The sequence below is a fragment of the Hyperoodon ampullatus genome, assembly GCF_949752795.1.
Source record: "Hyperoodon ampullatus genome assembly, chromosome: 14".
In the NCBI taxonomy this organism is placed as follows: domain Eukaryota; kingdom Metazoa; phylum Chordata; class Mammalia; order Artiodactyla; family Ziphiidae; genus Hyperoodon; species Hyperoodon ampullatus.
Window position 1 is genome coordinate 20,628,985 of NC_136927.1, and position 9,298 is coordinate 20,638,282.

The following is a 9,298-nucleotide window of genomic DNA, read 5'->3' on the forward strand; positions in this document are numbered from 1 at the left end:
CAAGCCATTTATCTATTTATATTTATATGGTGCCCAAATGCTGGAGATTTGTTGTTTCTCATGTACATACTTAATTTACAGAAGCATGCCCTCTGTCTCATAGGAGTAAGCCAAGAAGTCATTGTGGTCTGGTGGCCTTTGGAAACCCAGCTTGTGGTTCATGGGGAAGGGACACACTGTCATTTCCATGAATCACAGGACAGCAGAGAAGCGAACAAGTGTCATTTTTATTAGGTATTTAGTTGAAACTCTTGGTAGAAAGTAAGAAAGCACAACTCCCACTGGCTTGAGCAAGAATATGAAAGAGAGAATTTATTCAACATTTCCAGGGGTAGATTTGCTTCAGGCCGTCATGAGGACTCAGTCTGGCTCTCTCCATCTCTTGGCTTTGCTTTCCTCTGTGTTGGCAGCATTCTCAGGCAGCTGCTGGTGGCAAAGGTGGTCGCCTGCCCCGGGCTTGTGTCGCATGCTCTCTCAATCTCAAGGGAATCGGAGTCTCGGCAACAGCTCTTGTCCAGCACTGGTTCAGTTTGGATCTCTGCCCTGTGGCCAAGTTGAAGGTTCTAATTAGCTGAGTTAAGCACCCACCTCCCGCAGGAGGTGTGGAGTCAGCCTGTCCAGAACCGCATGTTCAGTTACTGGAAGACAGGGGAATGGATGCCCAGGGGGCAGGTGGAGACACCAGGTGGCCTCCACAGGTAGACATTGCCCTTCCCCAGACACAGGTGCGCCCAGGAGCAGGGAGAGCTTGTTAGTATGGAAGAGACACCGAGATCCTGTTCTTGGAAGATTCTGAGTGTGTTTACAGACAGAGTAACCCTCAGGCGAGGGGGTGTCCCCCGCATGGCACATCCCAGGCTGGCTGGGGACCCTGATGGACACACTGCTGGTTTCTGCTGAGCGTAGGATGGATGTTCTCGGCATCTGGTGTTTTTCTAACGAGGGGCTCGAGAAAAGGGGTCCTTGAACTTTCTAAACCTTTGCTTTCTCACTTGTGAAATGGGTATAAAAAGAGTTTTTCTCTCCCACAGATGGTTACTTAGTGAAACAACGTGGCTAGTGCATATTACCCAGTGTCTGGATAAGAGAAGGCATTCGACTAACATTGGTCATTGGCATTTAAACAATAGGAAAATGCTTCCTACAGGCACATTCACAAATATGATCCCATTTTATACTCACAGTAACTGTGTGAAGTAGGTAAGAGACACGTTATCATCCCATTTTAGGGATGAACACACTGAGGTTCAGAGAATTGAAATGACTTTTTGCCATGTCCCTGGAGTGTGTCAGTGGCAGAGCCATGGTCCAAAGCCAAGTCCTGGTCTCTCAATGCGACCTCCCTGTCACCCCCCAAATCACAATGCTAACCAGGAACACGTGGGGATGCTGAAGGACAGCCATCCAGAACAGCATAGGCTCCTCATGCTGGTCATTAATAGTCTAGACCAACACTGTCAGATGGAATTACATCTCGAACCACAGATGTCACGTTAAATTTTCTAGTAGCCACATTAAAAAGTAAAAAACAAAACAAAAAACCCTGGACTCTATTTTAATAATACATTTTATTTAATGCAATATATCCAAAATATTATCATTTCAACATATAAATTAATATACGAAACTATTAATGAAATATTTTGCAGTCTTTTTTTTTTCAGTAGTGTCTTCAAAGTCCAATGTGTATTTTACACCTAGAGCACATCTCAGTTCAGACCAGCCACCTTCCAGGTGCTCAGCAGCCACATATGACAAGCTGGTGGTTCTCGTTTTGGACAGTGCAGGACTAGAGGCAGATTAGGTGTCAGCTTAGGGCACCAGAAAAGCAAGAGCATGAGAGGGGCTGAGAGAAGAGAGAGAGAAGTTTCACGTCCAGGAGTTTAACCAGAACCTTGCAAATTATTCTAGAAAGAAAAGATTTAAAATAAGGATACATATTTTGTGGTTCGTGTTGTTTTTATTTTGAGTTATAGTAGCGTGGGAATGAGACTTCATAATCTTGTCATTGATTGGAAGACAACCTAATGAGGTCCTGGAGACAATGCCGGTTGCAGAATAGATGACCCAAGATGTGGCAACGGACTCCACTCTAGCTTGTTTAATCCGAAAAGGAATTTATGAAAGGTTGTTAGGTAGCTCGTGGAATCTCCAGGAGACCATAGAATCAGTCTCCGAAGGGAGCCGCCCGAAACGATGCTCAGACTGCAGTTCCGGGCGTCTCCAGTAGGGGCTCTGTCGCCGTGGTCCGCGTGCCCGGAGCCCCATCCTCGCGGAGCACAGGACAGGCCTCCAGGACCCTGACCCCTGCTCCTTGTGCTAAACCCAGTGTGTGCGTGAACCCCGGTCATGGATCCCGGGTCACAGGCTTGCACCCAGCAGCAAGAGAGTCTGAGAAAGCAATCTTCTGGCTCCCCTGTGAGGAGGTGAGACTCCTAAGGGAAAATTACCCAAAAGGGAAGGTGTGCAAAGTTACTGGCTTTCCTCAAGCAGGGCTCATGCGTGCTACATCAGCTGGTTTGGTTTTTTATTTTTAAAAATATTGTCAAACATATTACATAGACAAGAATGTGTATAATATGTATACATGGTTAAATAACAACAACAATTATTCTCACTTCCCAGGTTGAGAAATACGGTATTACCAGTACTTTGGAGCACCCACCCCATTCCCTGTTTATCCCACACTAATTTCAGACCCGTTCCTCTCTCCAAGTGAGCAGCATTCACCTGACTTTTGTATCAATTGTTTTCTTGCTTTGCCTACTGTTTTTTTTAAATTGAGATATAACTGACATATAACATTCTATCAGTTTTAGGTGTACAATGCAGATTTGATATACATAGGTATTGCAAAATGATTACCACAATAAATTTAGTTAACATCCATCATAACACATACTTACAGTTTTTTTCCTTGTGATCAAAACTTTTAAGATCAACTCTCTTAGCAACTTTCAGTTTTTTTTAATTAAACTTTTAATTTTGAGATAATGCAGATTCACATGCAGTGGTGTGCCCTTCATCCAGTTTCCCCAATGGTAAATTTTACGGAACGAGAGAGGGTATTATCAGCAGGATATTGACACTGAGACAACCCACAGGTCTTATCCAGATCTACCCAGTTTTACCTGTACTCACTGGTGTGTGAGTGGGTGTGTGTGTGTGTCTGATTCTAAACAATTATATCACAGGTGCAGGCTCGTGTATCAGCTACTACAGACACTGAGCAGTCCCATCACACAAGGATCCCTTGCTTGACCTTTTACAAATCCTTAACTCTTGACAACCAATCTTTTCTCCATTTTTATGACGTTGTTATTTCAAGAATGTTATGGGGGGCTTTCCTGGTGGTGCAGTGGTTAAGAATCCGCCTGCCAATGCAGGGGACATGGGTTCAAACCCTGGCCCGGGAAGTTCCCACATGCTGTGGAGCAACTAAGCCCGTGCACCACAACTACTCAGCCTGCACTCTAGAGCCCATGAGCCACAACTACTGAGCCCATGTGCCACAACTACTGAAGCCCGCGTGCCTAGAGCCCATGCTCCTCAACAAGAGAAGCCACTGCAATGAGAAGCCCGCACACCACAACGAAGAGTAGCCCCCGCTCACTGCAACCAGAGAAAGCCTGTGAACAGCAACGAAGACCCAACGCAGCCAAAAATAAAAATTAATAAAATAAATAAATTTATACATAAAAAAGGATAGGGCAAAAAATAAAAGATTTACCAAAAAAAAAAAAAAAAGAATGTTATGGAGCCCTAGCAAAATAATACAAAATATAAAAGTAATATAAAGATGGAAAATTAATTTTTTTTAAAAAGAAAATAACCAATTTCAGAGGGATCAGAGACTGAAGGGCGATTGCCCTAAATCCTTATTTTCCCATGTAGGATATTAAAAGATAATGCACTAAACTCAAATATACATAGGTATCACTGTGAGCATATTTAGTTTCTAAACTAAACAAACAAGCATAACCAGAAAAGATTTTGTTGCCTCTAAGAAACTGTCAAGGGTTACAAAGGCCTTTTGGTAAGCCTGTTAGAACAACTGAAATTTTATCTTCCTGCATTTCTTTACTACAAATAAAAATGGAATAGAAATTTTGTAAATAAAAAGTAAACAATAAGAAGAATGTTATATAAATGGAATCATACAATGGGTAACCTTTGGGATTGCTTTTCTTTTCTTTTCTTTTCCCCAGCCAGGCCACATGGCATGCGGGAATCTTAGTTCCCCAACTGGGGGCCGAACCCATGTCCCCTACAGTGGAAGCACAGAGTCTTAACAACTGGACCACCAGCGAAGTCCCTGGGATTCCCTTTTTTAACTCAGCATAGTCTCTAGAGATTCTTCCAAATCGTTGCTTGTTGCCTAATGGTTTTAACACGTGTCTGTATTCCTAAACAAAATATTGTTTACATTGATGTTTTTTATAATCATTTGAATCTTATAGTACAATTCTTCTGTAACTTGCTTTTTTCTTTTAACAATATGTTTTTGAGATTTACTTTTGTTAATGTGTGTGGCTGTGAGCCATTCCTTTTCACTGCACAGATTTATCACCATGTATTAATCCAATCAGTTATTGATTGTCATTTGGGTTGTGTTGAGGTTTTTATTTTTTTGAGTATGATGAATGATGCTATGATGAATATTCTTGTCTGTGACTCTTGGTGCAAAAGTGCAAGACTTTTTCTAGATTACAAAACCTGAAGTGGAATTTCTGGGTCATTTAATATGTGTAGTTCCAATTTGACTAGGTAAAGTCAAACTCTTTTCCAAAATGTTTGAATCAATGTACATACACATTAGCAACGTTTGAACAATTTCATTGGTCCATATCCTCACCAACACTTAGTATTGTCAAACTTTAAAATTTTGCCAGCTTGGTAAACATAAAATCGTATTTCATTGTCATTTTAATTTGTATTTTCTTGTTTACTAATGAGATTGAGTATCTTTTTATATGTTGATGAGCCATTCATGTTTTCTCTTCTGGGAGATGCCTATCCAAGTCTTTTGACATTTTTCTGTTGAGTTTGTCTTTGCATATTCATTCATAAGAGTTCTTTATATATTCTGGATTCTAAGCATTTGTAAGATAAATGTGTTGCAAAAAGTTCTCTCAGTATGTTGTTTAGCTTATTCTCTTTATTGTGCCTGTTGATACCTTTAAAATTTTTCGGCAGTCAGACTTATCAAAATTTTTTTTATGGTCTGTTTTTTGTTTCTTAAGAAATTCTTCTCTACCCTATATCATAAATATATTCTTTTACATTATCTAGCTCTCTATTGGGTTGGCCAAAAAGTTCGTTTGGATTTTTCCTTTAAGATCTTATGGGAAAACCCAAATGAACTTTTTGGTCAACCCAATATATATATATAACTATACATACATAGTTCAATGTTTAATCCACTGGAAATTGTTCTACCTGTGCATTAGTCAATTTCCTTTATTTTTCCCCAAATGGATAATCAACGTTCCAGTTCCACCTATTGAATGACTCATCTTTCCCCACTGCTCTGCCGTGCCTTTTCTCATAAATCAAATTTCCACATATGTGTGGGTCTGTTTCTGGGCTCTCTGTTCTGTAATGGTGGTCAGCCTGTGCACCAATGTCTATCTGTGCACCAATGCACACTATTTTAATTACTACTGATGTCTGATAGAGCAAATCTATACACCTTGGTTTTTGGTTTTTTTTCGGGAGTGTGTTGCTTATTCTTTCATATAAACTTCAGAATAATTTTGTCAGGTCCCACAAAAAGATCTTTTTTCCCCCAAGTATTTTTAAGAATTGTATTAAATCTGCAGATGAATTTGGGGATTTTTGACCTCTTTTTGACTCGGAGTCTTCCAATCCATTAGTATGGTAAATCTTTCCATTGATTAGTATCTTCTTTAACATCTTTCAATAAAAAGTTTTCTAATTTTATCCACAAGGAACTTGCACAATATTTTTTAAAAATTTATTTCAAGGCACTTTTATTTTGGTTGCTGTTGTAAGTCAATTTTTTTATTAGAAATTTAATTTTTCTGTTACTGCCATATGGAAATGCAATTGACACAACACATATCCACTTTCACAGGCACACACACACAGATTTTATATACAACAACCTTGCTAACTCTCTTATTAATTTTAATAATTTATCTGAGGATTCTTTTGAGTTTTCCACATAGACAATCATACTGACTACAAATCATGTTGGTTTGTTATTTCCTTTATAATCCTTATACATTTATTTCTTCTTTTTTGCCTTATTGAACCTATAAGGAAGCTGGTCTAATGTTGAATGGAATGTTGAGAGCCGACAGCTTTGTCTTGTTCTGGGGTGCTGGTTCAAAGGTGAATTTGGTTTGTGAAAATTTATCTGACTGTGGACTTATGATCTGTGCATTTTTTCTAACACTGTGTTATACTTCAATAAAATGTTTAAAAAATTTTTAAGGAATATTTTCCTGACATCCTAACCTCTCCTCGTAACTGTCTGCTGCAAGGATGCCACTGAGCAGGTTTGTACCTGTCTATTTCAACCTCACCATACATTACCGGAGAAAAGAAGTCTTAAGTGAGAACACCTATGGTGCTTGCATGCTTTAGAAGAACTATCAGGGGGAGGGGGCTCAGCAGCCCCTGAGGGCAGAATGGGGAGGGTAGATGGAAATGCAGGGAAACAGATTTCCATATAGCAGAAGGAAAAGCTTTCTAAGATCAGTGTTGTCTAACCAGAGAATAGGCTGCTTTTTGGAAAAATGAGCTCTCCAGCACTGGAGGTATTCAAGCAGGGCTGGCGACACACGTATCAAGGACACTCTGCCGGGGACCACCTCCCCCCCGCAATACTGGGTGAGCTCTGGACCATAGCGTGTCCTCCGTGTCTTCCAACTCCAAACTTTTGAGATTTTTAAAAGAATTGGGTTCATTTTTTTTTTTTTTTTACCATTTCTTATCCTACTTTTAGGCAACACTCTATCAATGCCTCTCATAATACTTAGAAATCTGACCTTACACTAGAGAAAAGTCAACAAAGGCAAAACTGTTTCTTTGAAAATGTTAGTACTGTTGATAAACCTATCTCAAGTCTGATCACACACACAAAAAAGAAAGATAACACATTAGATTTCCCTTCTTCCAAAGAAATATCCAGCAAATATCAGAATAGGCATGCATACAACAACTGGTTGAATAAAAGTGTAATTATACCTGTTATTTTCACCTCCAATCCCCTGAAGGTTGCGTTGCATTTTGAGGTTTCTATTCTTAGATCCTATCATTCTATAATATTTTCAAATAATGGACAGTGTCTCAGGCACTCGGTGATCTGAAATCCAGTGAAAGGTGAAGAAGAAGAAGAAAAAGCTCTGTTAATGGGGTCTTTTTTGTAAAATAAGGAATTTTGAATGAAGTGAAGTTTTTAAGCTTTTTATGAGATGGGACATACTTCCGTGATTTCACAGTTTTACTCTATTTTTACTTTCATTCAGCCAAGCTCTCTCTTTCTAGCAAGGCTCCAGTTTGTTGGCGGATAAAAATACATTCGCAGTCTCTCCCAGAAGCTGCGCCATCAGCCTCGTGGACGAGAAAGAAGCCTGGTCTCCTTGTGCCGCTATGGAAATGTCTTCCTCCTCCTCCCCTGGCGCACCCGGCTCAAAGTCTTTTTCCTTCTTTGTTTGTCGTTCTCAGAGAAAATCTGGAGTCCAGACAGGGAAGAGCCCAGAGAGGGTGACCCCTTGAGGGCAGCTCCGGAGGCGGGGCGCTTCTGCACCCTGAGCAGTCTGGGCCGAGCTGCGCCCCGTCTCCGAGCGTTGGGAGAGTATTCCAGCCGAGCCAAGAAATCCGTTACCAGGCTGCTGTGTCCCCAAGGGCCATTCCAGGGCGGAAGAGGACGGGGAAAACCGCTGTGTTGATTCTCCCGCCCTGTGGGCTGGGCGCGCAACGGGTCAGGTTACAGACAGGTGAGTCGGGCGGATGGGCGAGCTGCTGGCGCCAGGGCACCCCTGGCCGGCCGCGTCCCCGCAGCCCCCGGAGCTGGCACACGTCTGATCACCCCGGGAAGGGGGTGGGCGCCACGGCCGTGGAGGCGGTGCTATGCGTCCCTGGGTACACCGAGCAGAGGCCGTAGGACCCGTAGCGCGCCCCCCAAATCCACCAACGCGGGTACAACTGCTCTTAGAAACTTGGCATCTTTCTTTTACCAACTCTCCTTCCTTCTCTACCCTCTCCCCCATCCCCGGCCCTCCAGGTATAAAGGTAGATTAAAAGAAACAAACAAGCAAAAAAACCCAAACCCAAAATAAATACCAAGCTCTCCAGCCACCTCCCCAGTAGGGGCAGTGAGGGGATGTAGCCCATCTTCACTGGCTTCTTGGAAAGTATTTCCCAGCCTCAGAATTTGGGGAGCAAACGGTTAGGGGAGGCAATAATGGGAGTGGGTGTGGATAAGAAATCAGTTTCAAAGCTGTGTTTGCATAGCCAGCCCTTGGCTTTTTTTCCATCGTGTTTATTTGGGGGTAAGGGGACTCTTGGGGTGGAACAAGCGGACTTGTTTTTCTTAGATTGTATGGCACAAAATAACGTTCTAAAGATGCATGAATTTTAACATTTAATTTTACTGTGTTTATTTGGGGGACTGTTGTCTATGAGGGGGAGCTGAAGCTCCCAAGTTCCCTCTTTACCAGATCAGAATCCTGGGGAGTCTCCCGCGGCCTCCCCCTTCCGCACACCGAGATTTCAACAAACGCCGGGAATGATCCACAAAGTCCAGAGGAACTGAGCCATTTTCTGGCTTGCTTGTCGGAGGCGAATCCACTGGGGCGGGCGGGGGGGGGGTAGCGGGGGAGGGAGCGACTCGCGGGGGCTCCAGCTCTAGGGGGGACGCCCGGGGAGCGGACTTGGTGCTTTCCTCAAAGAGTTCGCCCTGCGGTGCCTGTGATGGGGAATGGGGCAGGGGGCTGAGCGAAAAACGTTCTTCCCTTTTTAAGAAGGGGAGGGGGGAAGACTGAGACGTTAAATTCTTTTGCAAACATTCGTGCCGAAGGAAGGGCTGGAACAGGCAGCCCCGGCCGCCGGAACCGGTCGGACAGGTAGCGAGCTTGTTGACACCGTTATGTTGCAGGGCGCATGCTCACTCCCAAGTTTCCTGGTGCCTTTTCTATTCCACCTTATGAAACTTTTTCCTCGGCGTGGTCTCACCCGCGATTTAAGGCATAGGTGTCGCCGAGCCGGGAGGCTGGGAGTCGCCGGGCGTGCGGGGGAGAGGCCGGGCCGCGCCGCGGCGGGGGGCGGA